The 16,318-nt window shown below is 38.8% G+C and overlaps 1 non-coding gene across 1 annotated transcript; it reads left to right on the top strand.

The window, feature by feature from the left end:
- Window positions 1-531: 531 nt before the first annotated feature.
- Window positions 532-656, top strand: LOC132440127 (U6atac minor spliceosomal RNA). The gene has a single exon (XR_009522531.1). It is a non-coding gene; the product is annotated as a U6atac minor spliceosomal RNA (small nuclear RNA).
- The last annotated feature ends 15,662 nt before the right edge of the window (window positions 657-16,318 follow it).

Raw genomic sequence — 16,318 nt, 5'->3', positions numbered from 1 at the left:
TAAAATATTGAACATGTTATAACCTTGACTATTCATTTGACTTGATTTTCTTCCTGTAATATTTTAGTACTTTTTATTTTGTTTTTTAGTAACATGAAGAAATTCTAACCAAACTTACTTATATAACATCTTTAACATGTAGGTAATTTTAACATCTAGTTAAAACATTCTTTCCAAAATATGAATTTATGTTATGCTCCTTAATATATCTGTATTATATTTAAATTATTAAATTCATATCTTAATTACAAGTATACCTAACCTCTAAAATGTATCATTTTTGGATTTTTTTCTGACTCTAAGCATATTTTTAAAATGTGAATACTGTTTATTGATGGTATGATTTTATGTAATAAAACATAATTGCGCAATATTTACTTGAGGCTTGTAACCCAAAGTCTCATTCCCAAGGAAATCAGAAGCAAAATAAATTAGAGCAATAAAACACATGTCCTCACTATAAATCTAGGGATCATTCTGCAACATTGAACAGAAGACAAGCAAACAAACTTGTTTTAAAATTAGATTTTAGTATTGTATGAAAGGAAAGAACGTTAGCACTCCCCTTGACAAGGATGGAAAGGCCCTTGGGCCTGACAATATGCATATGGTTAAGGCATTGCCACCTACTTCATGGCATCAAGCACTGTTTTTATTGGGATTGACAGATACACAGTACTATATATAAAATAGATAATTAATATGGACCTATTGTATAGCACAGGGAACTCGACTCAATACTCTGTAATGACCTATATGGGAAAAGAACCTAAAAAAGAGTGGGGCTTTCCTGGTGGCACAGTGGTTGGGAGTCCACCTGCCGATGCAGGGGACGTGGGTTCATGCCCCGGTCCAGGGGGATCCCACATGCCGCGGAGCGGCTGGGCCCGTGAGCCATGGCTGCTGAGCCTGTGTGTCCAGAGCCTGTGCTCCGCAGCGGGAGGGGCCACAGCGGTGGGAGGCCCGCGTACCGGAAAAAAAAAAAAAAAAAGAGTGTATATATGTATAACTGATCCACTTTGCTGTGCAGCAGAAACTAACAGAACATTGTAAATCAACTATACTCCAATAAAAATTAAAAAAAAAAAAAATCCCAAACCATCCTCGACAGTTAAATATACGAAAAATGAATCTTTAAAACAGATAAACAAATTAGATTTGTAACTAAAAAAGTATAATAATAACTTGTAAAGATTCTGAATTATCTACAGGATTGTGACTTATTTGATAAATGTGGAAGACTTCTTTTACCTGGAGAAAGAAAAGCAAAAGCAAAATGTTTATGGTGTGTGTGTGTGTGTGTGTGTGTGTGTGTGTGTGTGTGTGTTTGTGTTTTTTGAAGAGTGGCTATGAGGAATCTTGAAACACTAAAATCAATGGCTCAAGCTGAAAGACAATGAATATTGTTCCCATTGGGAAATAGGAAGATTCATACTGAGTAATGAGTGAGTTTTCTTCTTATCCAAAGAGCTGGAATTTATACCTCCTTAATTATCTGTACATCTTTTAGATGTTAGGAAGTAAAACAGGCAAGAACAGAACATAATCAAGAATTCTATTTTGGTGCAGTTTATATCCATTTGGTGCAGTTTATATCCATTATATCTCTTAAATATTCAAAAGGGCATCCAAGTAAACAGTGGGATATATGAATCAGAAATTCTGTGGTGAACTCAGGGTGAAAATACAAATTTAGGAGCTATTGGCATGTGTATGATATTTATGACCAGTGGACTAAAAATAAGTCAACCTTGGAAAAAGTAAAGATAAGTGTGAATGTATTATTTATTTATTTATTTTTGGCTGCATTGGGTCTTCGTTGCTGCGCGTGTGGGATCTTCCCAGACCCGGGCTCGAACCCGTGTTCCCTACATTGGCAGGCGGATTCTTAACCACTGCGCCACCAGGGAAGCCCTGTGAGTGTATTTTAGATTAAACTTGTTTTGTTGAGCACATTTATCTCTATTTTCTCTTAAAGCCCCACTAAATAAGGGTAACATAATTAAAACTCTCTCTCCCTACTAATGCTATCAAGAGATAAAATAGCAAGCAGCAAGTGCAAGTGTAGTCAATAATTTTTGGAAGCTAGAAAGCACATGAAGGAGGTAGGAGGACTGGGAAACTGGATACCAAGTGCCTGAAGGGTGAGGCCAATAAGAACAATTTATTCCTCTGGAAAACTCTAGGAAGGCTTAAATATCAGAGGAACTATTTACTGCAAAATTTACAGGTGAGGTAGGGAGTTGAAAATAAGAAGATTGGTGGAATTCTTCAGGATAGGAGAGGAATTAGAACTTCAAATCCCCTTCCTCAGCCTGTTCTAGAAAAGTTTAACCAGGAAACTATGTAGATCACAGAGAGTTAAAGAAGGGTTTGGTTAGTACCATACTATCTTGCATTTCAGAAGCTGAGAAACTAGAAACTACCTTTGCTAGACTCCCTTGCAGCTGAGGCTCAATGTAAAGGCCACACTTACACCGCTTCTTCACCTCTGATGACACACATCAGCAAGGAGGAGTAGGGATTCTCCAGGACTGTTAACAAGGTTCCATGTCCAGTCACTAGCTGTGTGAGTGTCAAAAGACAAGCAGCAGATCATACAAATTTGCCATGTTTATCTAGCAGGTATGGTTTGTTCTAGAATCAACAGTGAGGTGGCCTCTTGATTCTTGCTTCTTGATATCACAATATATTCTCTGGGCTCTGGTTTCCTGATCCCAGGAATGTTGGTAAGAGAGATTATTCCTGGGATCAACAGAGCCAGTTACAATTCCCTGATTCCTGACCTTCTTAAGCATGACAGTGATTGTGGGTCCTTTCACAGGCCAGTTCTAGAGTGTTTTTCTGGGGATAATTTTTGAGAACCCTACCTGGAACTACTTCTCCAATCTTCTCAATGTCTTTTTCTAACATAAAACTTGCTGTGTTAAATTCCCTCAGTTTAAAATGGCCAGGGTGATTTCCCTTACAGGTATAGTAGATGGAAAGCAGCCATACTTGCAAGAGGAGGATTAGAAAATGTCTATATATAGGAGGATGAGACTCCCATTCTTACCACATTTGTTCCATATCTTTCCAAGTATGACGGAAGCCCACAAAACCCTCCTTCCTAAATGCACACGTATACATACAGTGTGCATACACACAGACGCACATACATAAACATACACGGTTATGTTTGTTTTCTGACAGACTACCTTACAGATAGGCTCCCAGTTAATGGTCCATGCACATACAGAATGCAACTGGTTTTTAGTAACTTACCCTTCCAAATATTTGAGCAAGCCTTCTACATATAAGACAGACATTTAAAAAAAAAGAGAAGAAAAAGAGGAAGGAAGGAAGGAAGGAAGGAAGGGAGGGAGGGAGGGAGGGAGGGAAGAAAGGAAAGAAAGACACGATATGTGATTCAGAAGAAAATTTCAAAACTATAATTAAAAGTTGTAAGCAAAGAGAAGAGGGTCCAGGCTATCCTCTAGGTAATCAATGTTTAGAGGAGGTTGTCAAAAGCAGCAGCCATCAAAGAACACTCTGAAGGAGTAAGCATTAACTGAGGAGGAGCTTTAAGAAAGCCTGATGCCAAAAATGTGGAGCAGAGATTTCTGTGTTCACCAAAACACATCTTATTTTCCTTCTGGGCACCACGGAGAGCACATTTCCCTGCATCCTTGCAGTTCACAGTGACTGTGCTGTACACACACAGTGGCATGTCATCTGGGAATCAGCCCCCATGGAAAGCCTTTCCTGCATGTTTCCATGCTCTCTCTTCTCCCTTATCTGGGGCCTTTTTTCTGAGCACTGACATCTAGAATGGGTCCCCGGATGACTGTGTGGAGTAGAGCCTCTTCCCTTCTCTCACCACCGTTGAGAATTTATGCAAACAAGAAATAAACTTCTACTGAATAGGGCTTCCCTGGTGGTGCAGTGGTTAAGAATCCACTTGTCAATTCAGGGGACATGGGTTCGAGCTCTGGCCTGGGAAGATCCCACATGCCACAGAGCAATTAAACCCATGGGCCACAGCTACTGAGCCTGCGCTCTAGAGTCCACAAGCCACAACTACCAAGCCTGCGTGCCACAACTACTGAAGCCCGTGCGCCTAGAGCCCGTGCTCTGCAACAAAGGAAGCCACTGCAATGAGAAGCCCATGCACCACAGTGGAGAGAAGCCCAGGCTCACTGCAACCAAAGAAAGCCCGTGTGCAGCAACAAAGACCAAACGCAGCCAAAAATTAATTAATTAAAAAAAACTTCTACTGAATAAATCCATTTGATTTTGTGGTTGATATTTTACAGCAGTTAGCATAACCTGACTGATTCTGAAATCAAGTAAAGTGATCAATGAGATTCCCTTTCTATATCAGGGTGAAGCAAGTCTCAAAGGTTGGGTGCACTGGGGGAAGGAAAACTGTTATAATATTAGTCTCTCTTTTTTAAAAAAAATTATTTAATTAAGTTTTATTGGAGTATGGTTGCTTTACAATGCTGTGTTAGCCTGCACTGCACAACAAAATGAATCAGCCATACACATACAGGTATCCCCTCCCTCTTGGACTTCCTTCCCATTTAGGTTACCACAGTGCACTTGTTGAGTTCCCTTTGCTATACAGCACGTTCCCATCAGTTGTCCATTTTGCACGTAGTATCAATAACGTACATGTGTCAATCCCAGTCTCCCAATTCCTCCCACCCCACCCCTTCCCCCCTTGGCATCCATACATTTGTTCTCTACGTCTGTGTCTCTATTTCTGCTTTGCAACTAAGATCATCTATACCATTTTTCTAGATTCCACATAGGCTCTCCTCTTTATCCAATTACATTCCCCCTTGCGTATCCTCTCCTTTATTAGGATTCACTTTAAGAAGGAGTTCACAGACATACAAGTACCACAGGGTACCTTATTCCCTGCATTTATGTGCTGTGTTCTGAAAGTGGTACGTAGGTTAGCAGCAGATCCTTTTTGGGGTTAGTGAGTTCTGAAATATCAAAAGTCAAAAAGAATTGAAACAGCCAGCTACTATCATTGTCAAATGTCAGATCAGTGAAAAAAAATTGTTCCAGCAGTCTTGCAAGGGAGGGACTGACCTCAGCATAAAACACCTGCCCATACGGACCAGATAATGTAATAAAGAAGACAGAACACTGTGGAAGCATGTGTGTCCGTGTTTGTGCAGGCTTGCAAACACGCTCAAGAAATGAGTCTCTATAACCCTTCCAGTACATGAAGTATTGAAGTTAATGCAGGTTAAATTTATGTCATAACACGGAGGATGTTCCAGGTGGTTTTCCTAGCTCCATTAGTAACCTCACACTCATCTCAGCACCTTGGCCCCAAAATCAACTCTCCTGAAAACTGATCCCAGGTCCATAAAAGCAGGGATACCATTTTTTTTTTTTTTTTTTAGGGATACCATTTTGCCAGAAGTCATCTTCTAAGTCTAAGAAGAGTTAAAACTACACTTGAGAACTCCTGAATCTTCTTTGTTTGATTAAATGTTACCTTCATTTGCTAAGCACATAAATCTATGCACACACTCACACACACACACCCTGGCAGTACAATTATGGGAGAAGGAGAGTACGTAGAGAATAAAATGGTTTGGCTTGGGACTTCCCTGTTGGTCCAGTGGTAAAGAATCTGCCTTACAATGCAGGGGATGCAGGTTCAATCCCTGGTCAGGGAACTAAGATTCCACATGCCGCAGGGCAACTAACCTGGCGTGCCACAACTACTGAGCTTGCATGCCACAACTAGAGAGCTCACATGCCACAAACTACAGAGCCACATGCTCTGAAACCTGCGTGCCACAATTATAGAGCCCACGTGCCCTGGAGCCTGCTCACAGCTAAAGAACTAGAGAGAAGCCCATGCACCACAATGAAAGATCCCACATACCTCAACGAAGATCCCGCGTGCTGCAACTAAGACCTGATGCAGCCAAAAAATAAATTAAATAAATAAATAAATAAATAATAAAATGGTTTGGTTTAATGTCAACTGTTAAGAATCGTTATGTACGCTGATCCTAATCCTAAATAACAGGATGATTACTGTCCACCAAGCACAATAAAACAAAAAAGTCTGTGATGATGATTTTGCACAAGTGGTATGAGGTAATGAGGAACACCGGAGTATTATCTAGGCAAAACCAGAATATTGACCAATGTGTCCTAATATTTTCAAGATTCTTGTCATCAGAATTGTAAGATGCTTCATGTTGCTCAGACTGTCTTAGGTCCCATTTCTAAAGTATTTTTAACATCAAAAGTCTCATCAGAACTACAACTGTACATATATAGTTAAATGGGTGTTTGAGGTGAAGGGTTAACAGCAAGTCTGCATGCTTTTTCTGTGGAAAGAATGACCTCGGAATTACCTCTCTTAGCACTGTTTCCCTGGAAACCTAATGGTTTAAGTTAAATGTGGCATATAAGCTCTGTTACTAAGAAATGATGTTTATTGTAAAAGTGATTCATATTTGGCTAACTGCATTTGGGCTTGCAGGGCTGGGAGTGAGCTATTAAAACCTACTGAGGCACAGGTCTCAGATCCCTGCGCGAGGCGGACAGCTTTTAATCAAATTGTTCCTTAGGATACCTGAAAGTTTTGCTCAAGGATGTTACGAGATAGTGATCCAATGTTGAGTGAGACTAATCAAATCCGAGGTGGTTTCTTCCTCAACACACATGGTCTCATACCTTATAAAAGAACTGATGCTTGGGTGGCCTGAACAATGTGTTCGTAAATCCTATAAGGATTCCTCTTAAAGACAGTGCTCCTGAAACTGTCGGTTATGTTGAGATTCCTGCCCATATCTCTGCACTAAACTAAAGTGAACATGTGCCAGATTATGCCCCATAGTTATGTGAAGGAAAAGCCGATCCAAACCCGAAACTATCTCCCACGTTAGGTGAAGTAGGTGTGACAGTTCCATATGTATATATTATCTATACCATTACTGTTTGCAAGAGCAAATGACACAGATGGTTTAAATGTTTTACCAATATGTCCAGTAAAAATCCAACTATATCTTAACATTCTGAGCAACTGTATTTCTAATTTAACTTATATTTACAAATGCTTATTCCTCCTAAGGATACATAATTTCTTTGGGACTAAATAAATACTACTATAAAAGTTCCATCATTAAAAAAAAGTATTTTCACCTCATTTTTTGCTTCATGTATTTTTTACTTACTTCATAACTGCATTTTAAAGCACTTGTTTGGAATGAGTCTTTATTTAATTCATAAATTTTTATTAAAGATAATTTCCTTATTTATCACAATTTTAATTACAGTATGTATTATAAATAAATTCTGTTGTATTTTAAAAAATATACATTGCCTTTTTAATTAAAGGTTTTCTTTATTTATCTACTTTTTTCTTTGCTTATGCCAATGTTGATCCAGGAACTTTGTACCCTGAGGTTGCTAACATCTACCAGAACTAGCTGACTTATGCTGGATAAAAACACAGGCCCAATTTTTCAATAGAGGCCAGGTATCTTGCTTAAGATGTGAAATCTACAAGTTTTAAAACATTGACAGCTATGATGGAACCCACTGATGTGCACTGGTGTCTTTTGTCCTCTTTTTCCATTAGCTAAAAAATTTAAAAACTTCCCTGTCTCTCCCTTACTAAGCTAGGGCCATGGTTATCCAACTCCTATTCTCTCTATAAATACACATGTCATACCACTGGGTTCAATGTCACAGGGCGTGTGAGTAAAAATGACTGCCTATTTCAGGTTTATCCTTAAAACATTTTTGAATTTGTTTTCTTCCTCTATTTCCTCTTTCCTGTGATAGATCACAGATATGGCATTGTCCCAGCTTCCAGAATGTAAATTAGGGGAAAGCAGAGCAAAAAACTGAAGGAAGCTGTGTCTCTGAAAGCCAGGCAACCTGCCAATCTGTACCACTGACCTTGAACTGATAATGAGAAGGAAACATTTCAATCTTATTTAAGCCAGTTTATTCTGAGAACTCTGTGTTGCTTCAGAAAACAATTACTTAACTAATACAGTAACTCATTTAATATATATTTTCAAAATTTTGTGAAGGAAATAATTTTAAAAAAAACACCTCTTGGCATGTAAATTGACATCATAGGCCAATATTTCCAATATAACCCTCACCTCCTACACCAGCTTCATTTCCTCCTTGATGGAGTCATACCAAACTACTTGTACCTCTCTGAAAATATAGCCATCTGGGGTTTTGAAAATGTATTCTCCCTGACTGAAATGGCCTTTTACACGTTCTGTACCAACCACCAACATCTACTATACTGTCAACCTTTCCTTTAAACTGATGATGCGATTTAAATGATAAATAATAAAATGATAAATTTTAAGACTATGCCAACATTATTGATTCAATAAATATTTATTTAGCTTTCACTGGCATATCGTGGCCAGGGAGAAAGACGACACAGAGCATAAGGCTGTGTTCTGCTGCCCAGATGCCCTCAGGGCCCTCTTTCCTACTGTGTCTACCTGGGTATTATTGCTCACTCTGTCATCTGCCTCAATATATCCTATTTAAACGTTCACTATGGCATCCTTCATGATGATAATATTTACTTGTTTGCATGCTGCTCCCTCCTCTGTATTCTAAGCTCCCTGGGGCTCACTCCAAGCCTTACTTATCTTTATTTCCATCTTAGGCTTATCCCCCAGGAAACAGACAATGAAACAGAGACCCCCACTTAAAAGGTCTGTTGGGGAGTACTCTCTGCAGCAAATTCCCTAACAGGAGTCTGGGCAGAGGGAGGGGAACCACACAGCAGTCATAACAGAGCCCTCAGCTGACCCCTCAGAGAGCTCTGGAGCTAGGATGACTCTTCAGAGTTGGCCCAAGTCATGAACTTCTTAGCCTCCTCCCCTATTGAACAAACACTGGATATGAGCTGCCTCTAGGGAAGGAGTGACATAACTGTGAGTGAGGCAGCCCCTTCTGCTGAGGGCAATCCCTGAAGACAGACTCATCTGTGAGCTGCCAACCGCTACCTTTCCCAGCGGCTGGAGAAATACATGTATGGTCCTCAGGGAGATCCAGGTAGCGGGACACAGGCCCACAGCAGCATCACTGTCACTGTCCATGGTACGACAGTGCCTGCTAAATAAACATTTATTCAATTAACAATGTTGAGATAGCTTTAAAACGTGTCACTTGGTATTTGTGAAGTGACTGGTATGGGCTTGTTTAACACAGTTTCTCAATCACCAGTGCCATGACATACGGATTACATGTACCATTTATTGATTGCCTCACTATCAGGGCAGCTGACCAGGATCTGTGATTCAGAGCTGTAGTTCTGTAACATCAGGCCATGAACAGCCTTCTCCATCTACTATATTCAGTGCTCTTTAGAGTATTTTCATTTTCTATGTATGCCATTACATGGAAAAGGTTCAGAAGCACAGGAGCGCTGGAAGTAAAAATAGAGAAAATACGTCTCCTGAGGACCCTTCAGGGCATAAGACTTTAGAATTTTACTCACAGAAAGTGTGACAGGATATGCATTTTATTTTTACTACTGGAAAACTATGACTTAGTATATGAAAGAGAAATTTGAGGTGATTACCTTTCAAGTTTAACTTACAGTGAGTAACTGTGTCTCTAATTCCTGAAGCTATAATCTTAGTCATGGATCTAAGCTCATAATGACCATGATGATGGAACCCCAGAGGAATAGAGTCATTTAAACAACAGAAGCTAGGAGGCCTCAATTACCATAACCATCTTCAAGGGATAGCTAAGGGACCTTGAAAGGGGGAATGGTGGAAATGATTAATAAAGCACAAAAGAGATGGGCAGTCGGGAAAAGTGCTGCTTAACATATACACGAAATAAAAGCCCATGTGGTCAGTGACCTGGACAAAAAAAGGACAGTTGCATCAGAAACAAGGAGACTCGGGGAAGAGGCATGTGGATGGACACAAGAGAGTGTAAAGATTTTTCTATCACGTGTTATCAAAACCCAGGATCCCTCGTGGAAAAAAAAAAACACTGAAATACCAAAGAAGAAATGGCTCAGCCAATGACATTAGCCAACCTCCATCACTGGCCACTCCATAACTGACAACATAATCACATGGACAGAGTGAAAGCAGAGGCAGAGAAAAACCCTGTGCATAGACCCTACAGGATGGAACCCCACTTATCAATATAGATACTGCTGCTCCTGAGAGTGTCCAATTCGTCAGCAACAAAACCAACCCTGGGCCCCTGATGAGACCCTGTTCTTTGAGAAAACCAACCGGCAACTTGGTATCAAGGTGAATACAGTAGGCCTTTTGGCATCTTAAAAGTACTGGTGATTTATCTTCACAAGAATAGATACTTATTCCTGGTGTGGAGTCACCTTTTCTGCCTGCAGAGCATCAGCCATCACCAGGATGCAGGGACTAATAGAGTGACTGATCTATAGACATGGAATCCTGCACAGCATAGGCTTTGGCCAAAGAAGGAGGGGTAGGACTGAGCCTATGACCATGTGACCCATTAGTCATCACATGTGTCCACCATCTAGAGGTAGCCAGTTTCTCAGAATAATGAAGTGCCAGCACGGAGGAAACATGCTGAAAGCACGGAGTACCAAACTTCAGGACAGAGTGACCTTTCTAATTAAAGAGTGGTATATGGTGCTCTGTTTTTTGTTTTTTTCAATAAGGAGAATAGGTCGGTCCAGGAACCAAGGAGTTGAAGCAGGAGTGGCTATGCTCACCATCCTTCCCAATGACCTACTGGCATATTTTGTCTTTCTCAGGCCTGCAACTCTAAACTCTGAAGATTTAGAAGCCCTGGCCCCCAAAGGGAGAACGCTCTTGCCAGGGGACACAGCAAGGGTCCCACTGAACTGTGTCTTAGGACTGCCCTCAGGAAATGTTTAACACCTTGTGTTCAAGAACCAGTAGGTGAAGAGGAAATGTCATATCACCATGTATAATTGACCCTTACCAGAGGGCAGTAGGGCTGCTTTTACACAATGAGGACAGAGAGAAATATCTGTGGAACCCAACTGATCCTTTTGGGTACCTCCTGGTCTCACTAGCTACACTGCAACTATATATAGAAATGTGTAGCAACCTGGACTGAGAAGATTTTAATTATTCCAATCTCCCAGATATGAGGGTGGGATCACATACAAGCTACATATCCAGGCAACTTGCATAGTCAGTACAGTTTACCACTGATTCCTCCGTTTTTCAAAACTTTTGCTCCATCCTAAAGACGTTTGCTTTCATCTAAGTTTGCATTCCATGCCTCTTCAGTAAAGAATCCATAGGAATTGATAATGTCCAGCCTTCAAAGAAAGCAAGCAATAACGCTGACCAATAATTGAAACAATCATTGTAGGCAAAGAAACTTTTAAGCCAAAGCCTATAATAGTATCCAATGGAATGAATAACTACATCAAGGTAAAGGCTTCCGACTGCTGAATGCTCTGTTGGTTTACTTAACTAGTCTGCAAGATTGCTTTAGTTAGTCTGGCTGTGGAGCATCTGTCTGTTATTTCGTTTCTGCTTATTTCTGATTTTTTTTTCACTTCTCACTATTTTCAGTGAATTTGGTAAGAGAAGAAAATCTTTAAAATTTTTGTTATGGAGTATGGTTTCATGATATGACACACCTGTGGGAAAATTGCAATTTTACTCACCCAACTTGTAGGCTTGCACATTTCCTTTGGGAATGGTATATTCTGCGACTGGGAGGCATTTCTCCCCTGCAGGTTGGGCAGGAGAAGAGAGCAGGCTCTCCGTCTACCTAAGAGGGCTGATTACTTTCCACATGAGTGAATCTCATTAGACCTAGTGAGCACAGTGACTAATTCTGAGCAGATGTCAAGTTGACTTAAATGACTGAGGCACACAGTACCAGGGGACTTAAGACGCAAAGTAGCTAAATTTTAATGAAGCAAGACATATGTGAGGGATCTGAGATCTGCAACGTTTCTCACCATCTTCGCCAAATAAGCAGTTGCTACTTTGCCATCCTAGAATATTTGTTATCATGTTGACATGGGTTAGTTTAAAGCCAGGAGATTTGGTTTCTGTATTCCAAGTATGTTTCTTGTAAAACAGGTAAATCCAAAGTCTTATGGTTCTTTCCAGTGACAGAGGAAATATATATTGATTGTAAAAGAACTTTTAACTCTCTGGTCAGATGGGAAATACATAAATGGAAAAATACAATGGTAGTGATTGCACTAGTATTTGCTTTGCTTTGTTTCACTAAATTTTCTGATCTTTATTCTCACCTTAGCACAGATATAGGTAACCTATTTAATAGTAAGAGCCAATGAGCACAGGGAAAAAAATTAATAAGGCCACATAAGGAAAATTACTAAAAATTCAGAGTAGACACACACACACAGAGTTTCATAGATGAGGAAGGAGTTCCTTGAATATACAAAAATGGAGTTATAAAACAAAGGCAGGCACGGGAAGCCAAGGGTTTTATTCATGTCTGTACTTAAAATTGTATCCATATACATATATGCATGTATGTGTAAAATATTTTAAAATGACGATGCCCTACCTAATGTTTGGAGATCCCTGCATCTTTAAGAATACAGAGTTGCTGCTTTGATGATGGGAGGGCCTCTTCCTACTTCATAATAAATATGGTCTTCCTGAACAGAATACGGCATTCAGTGATGCTGGAAAGCTACACTGTGCTTTACCATCGTTGTTGTTGGTTTTTTTTAATTAATTAATTAATTAATTTTGGGGCTGCACTGGGTCTTTGTTGCTGCGTGCAGGTTTTCTCTAGTTGTGGCGAGCGGGGGTTACTCTTTGTTGAAGTGCACAGGCTTCTCATTGCAGTGGCTTCTCCTTATTGCAGAGCACAGGCTCCAGGCGTGCAGGGTTTCAGTAGTTGTGGCACGCAGGCTCAGGAGTTTTGGCGCATGGGCTTAGTTGTTCTGTGGCATGTGGGATTTTCCTGGACCAGGGCTAGAACCCATGTCCCCCGTGTTGGCAGGCGGATTCTTAACCACTGCACCACCAGGGAAGTCTCACCATTGTTGTTTTAAACTCCCTCCTTTGCTTGTGTGTGTGGTGTCGGCCAACTCATATCAAGGCTGACACACCGTCATTATACACCATCACTTGGGTCTCACTTGGAAGCCAGATCTGCTGCATTCCTCACTCTGCCATGCAGCTCATATATTACTTTAAATTACAATTTATTAATTATGTTTTCCTTCTCAGGAAATGTTTTATTTTTAAAAATAGGCATGCCAGACTTTCAATTTAAGAGAATACAGAAAAATAACAAGAAAATTATACAACACTATTTCTCATATCCAGACATTTTAAGAAAAAACTAGTTATTTTAGATTCATGTATTAGAGAGTAAGTACGTATATTTCTTTTTTTTTTTTTTAAAGAAGATGTTGGGGGTAGGAGTTTATTAATTAATTTATTTATTTTTGCTGTGTTGGGTCTTCGTTTCTGTGCGAGGGCTTTCTCTAGTTGTGGCAAGTGGGGGCCACTCTTCATCGCGGTGCGCGGGCCTCTCACTGTTGTGGCCTCTCCCATTGCAGAGCACAGGCTCCAGACGCATAGGCTCAGTAGTTGTGGCTCACGGGCCTAGTTGCTCCGTGGCATGTGGGATCCTCCCAGACCAGGGCTCGAACCCATGTCCCCTGCATTAGCAGGCAGATTCTCAACCACTCCGCCACCAGGGAAGCCCACGTATATTTCTATTGCATTTACTACTAGCTAAGGAAAACAATCTCTTTTTTTTCTGCACCTATATTACAGTGCAAAATTAATTGAAAAGTCAAGAGAATTTTAAAATATTAGAGATGGTTTGTGGGAGAAAAGAAGAAAGTAAAAAGAGCCCATAATTCTACCACTCTAAGAAGTTATGATGATGTTTGTGTATATTCTTCTAAAAATTTTTTCTCAATAATATACCTTACATGGTTAAATTAAATTAGATCAAATTTATATTGAATTTGCTATTGGAATATTACTTACTTTACATCAATTTCTCTTTTTGGTCATAACAACACCAATATTTGACCATAATAACATTTTATAACACATTTAAAAATAATTACTAACAACAAATTTAATAGAAATTAAAACACAAAAATATGTATTTTAATGTTTACTTATAACCAAATTAGAATTTATTCTAAAAATATTAACAGAATATATAAATGAATGTCTTTATAATGTAAAACCATACCCAGATGCCCAAATAAAAAGACTGATAAATAAGATTAAAATGACTGTACTGCAGAAAATTAGCTTAAATAAACTGAAAAAGAGATATAACACAATGGGAACATATTTTCTAACTTCCTTTTTTTTTGGGGGGGGCATGCTGCTCAGCTTGTGGGATCTTAGTTCCCTGACCAGGGATTGAACCCACACCTCCTGCATTGGAAGCGCAATGGACTAACCACTGGACTGCCAGATAAGTCCCTCTAATTTCCTTTTTTACAGATAATTCTGATAAATAACAATAGCTTGCTGGGCTAGGACATGACCTAGAATTTTAAATACAAAATTTGATGAATAAATTCATATTTATTGAACCTTATAAAACTTATAGAATATTAAATAGTACCCTAAAGTTTATGAAACCCAAAATAGTTATAGTGCTCTTCTTAAAAATGAGGACTGTAGAGTCACACAATCAGACAATCTATGTACAAATCTCAACTCTAAAACCAGGCTGGTCTTGTGACCTCAGACCCATCATTTAACCTTTCTGTGTCTTGATTTCCTCATCTGAAAAATGGGGATAGTAGCAATTCACAGAGTTGTTTCCAGGATTAAATAAGTTAACCTTGTTAAGCACTGGTGAGATGTTCAGCCGCAGTAAGCACTGCATATGTATTATCTATTACTATGATGTTATATTTTATCTACAATCATGATAAATATTGAAGAGACTGACAGTATACTGTACTGGTAAAAATGAAAGAAAAATACACTCTCAAATTCTACTGAAAGTGGAGGGATTTTTTGTTTTGAACGGCAATTTTAAATGATAAACACTTTGACCTCTAGATAGTCTACCTTAAAAAGATAGCTGTAGAAAGATGAAACAGTAAATATCCAAAGTGATGTTCACTAAAGCATTGTTTGTAAAAACACAAAAGTAGGACAAATGCTTGAATATGTTGTTGTAGGCACTGATTTAAAAAGTTTTGATGTAACTGTGTAATGAGATGCTATGAAGCCATTTAGAAAATATATAGATATACTGGGATGAAGCCTGATATATGTGGAAAAAGGAAATTGCAGAACAGTTCATATAGTATATTGACATTCATATAAGAAAAATTCATTCGTAGATTTATGCTTAAATTTCACTGAGAAAAAGATGCCTAGAAGAAAGAAATGATACCTAGAAGAAAGAAATGATACACAATTCCCTGAGGTTATCTTTAGGAAGTGTCCTTGGAGTAGTAGGGAAGGGGATTTTTTTTTTTCACATTATATCTTTTTATGGTGCTGAATTTTTTTTATAACTGATGTGTTACTTTTATATAATAAAACTAGAAATTTTATTGCCTTTAAAAACAAGAATAATAAATAAGTATATTGGGTCTGTGTGTCTCAGACTCTTTAAGGAAGAAAAAAAGTTAAGCTTAAATGAAGGGAAGGCTCCAAACCTTAGTATTTTTTTCCTATTGTATCTTTTTTTTGGAATTTCTTTATACATATAATAGATTTATTAGCAGATTGCTGAGTACAATGGCCTTCCAAATAGTTTGTATCAGAATCAAATGAGTGCTTTTATAGAATAAAAATAGATTGGTTCAGAATCCACAAGAGTGGACCTATTACTTTTTCTTAAACCCCCAGGAAATGATCTGGAGACCACCAAATTCTAAGAAGCATGTCTGCAGTGCAAAGGGATTGAGCTGGATGTGAGAGCTGGGTTTTTTTCTTTATCTGTTTCTGACAAGTATTAGCTGTGTGACCTTCAAGAGTCCCAAAGAAACCTCCTGAGAACTCAGGTTCCTCATCTGTACAATTAAGACATTTACAAATTGATGAATTTCTAGATATCTTTCAATGATTCTATGGGGCTTAGCACGTAGGCATTTTGTAATTTTTAAAAACCCATTAAGTTTCAGTGTATTTTTTTCAAACTTAAATAACAACAATTAATTAGTTCTCTTAAATAGCAACTAGGGCTCTAATTGGTACTGCCTTTGTGAAGCAATTTATCAGTATATATAAATAACCATAAACCGCTCATGAAAATTTATCTGAGTGAATATTTAAATTATAAGATAAAACTGCATTTCAAATACAGCGTATCTAAACACAAAATA

This window comes from Delphinus delphis, chromosome 16 (assembly GCF_949987515.2).
Source record: "Delphinus delphis chromosome 16, mDelDel1.2, whole genome shotgun sequence".
NCBI classification, from domain to species: Eukaryota; Metazoa; Chordata; class Mammalia; order Artiodactyla; family Delphinidae; genus Delphinus; species Delphinus delphis.
This window is presented reverse-complemented; position numbering and strand designations above follow the sequence as displayed.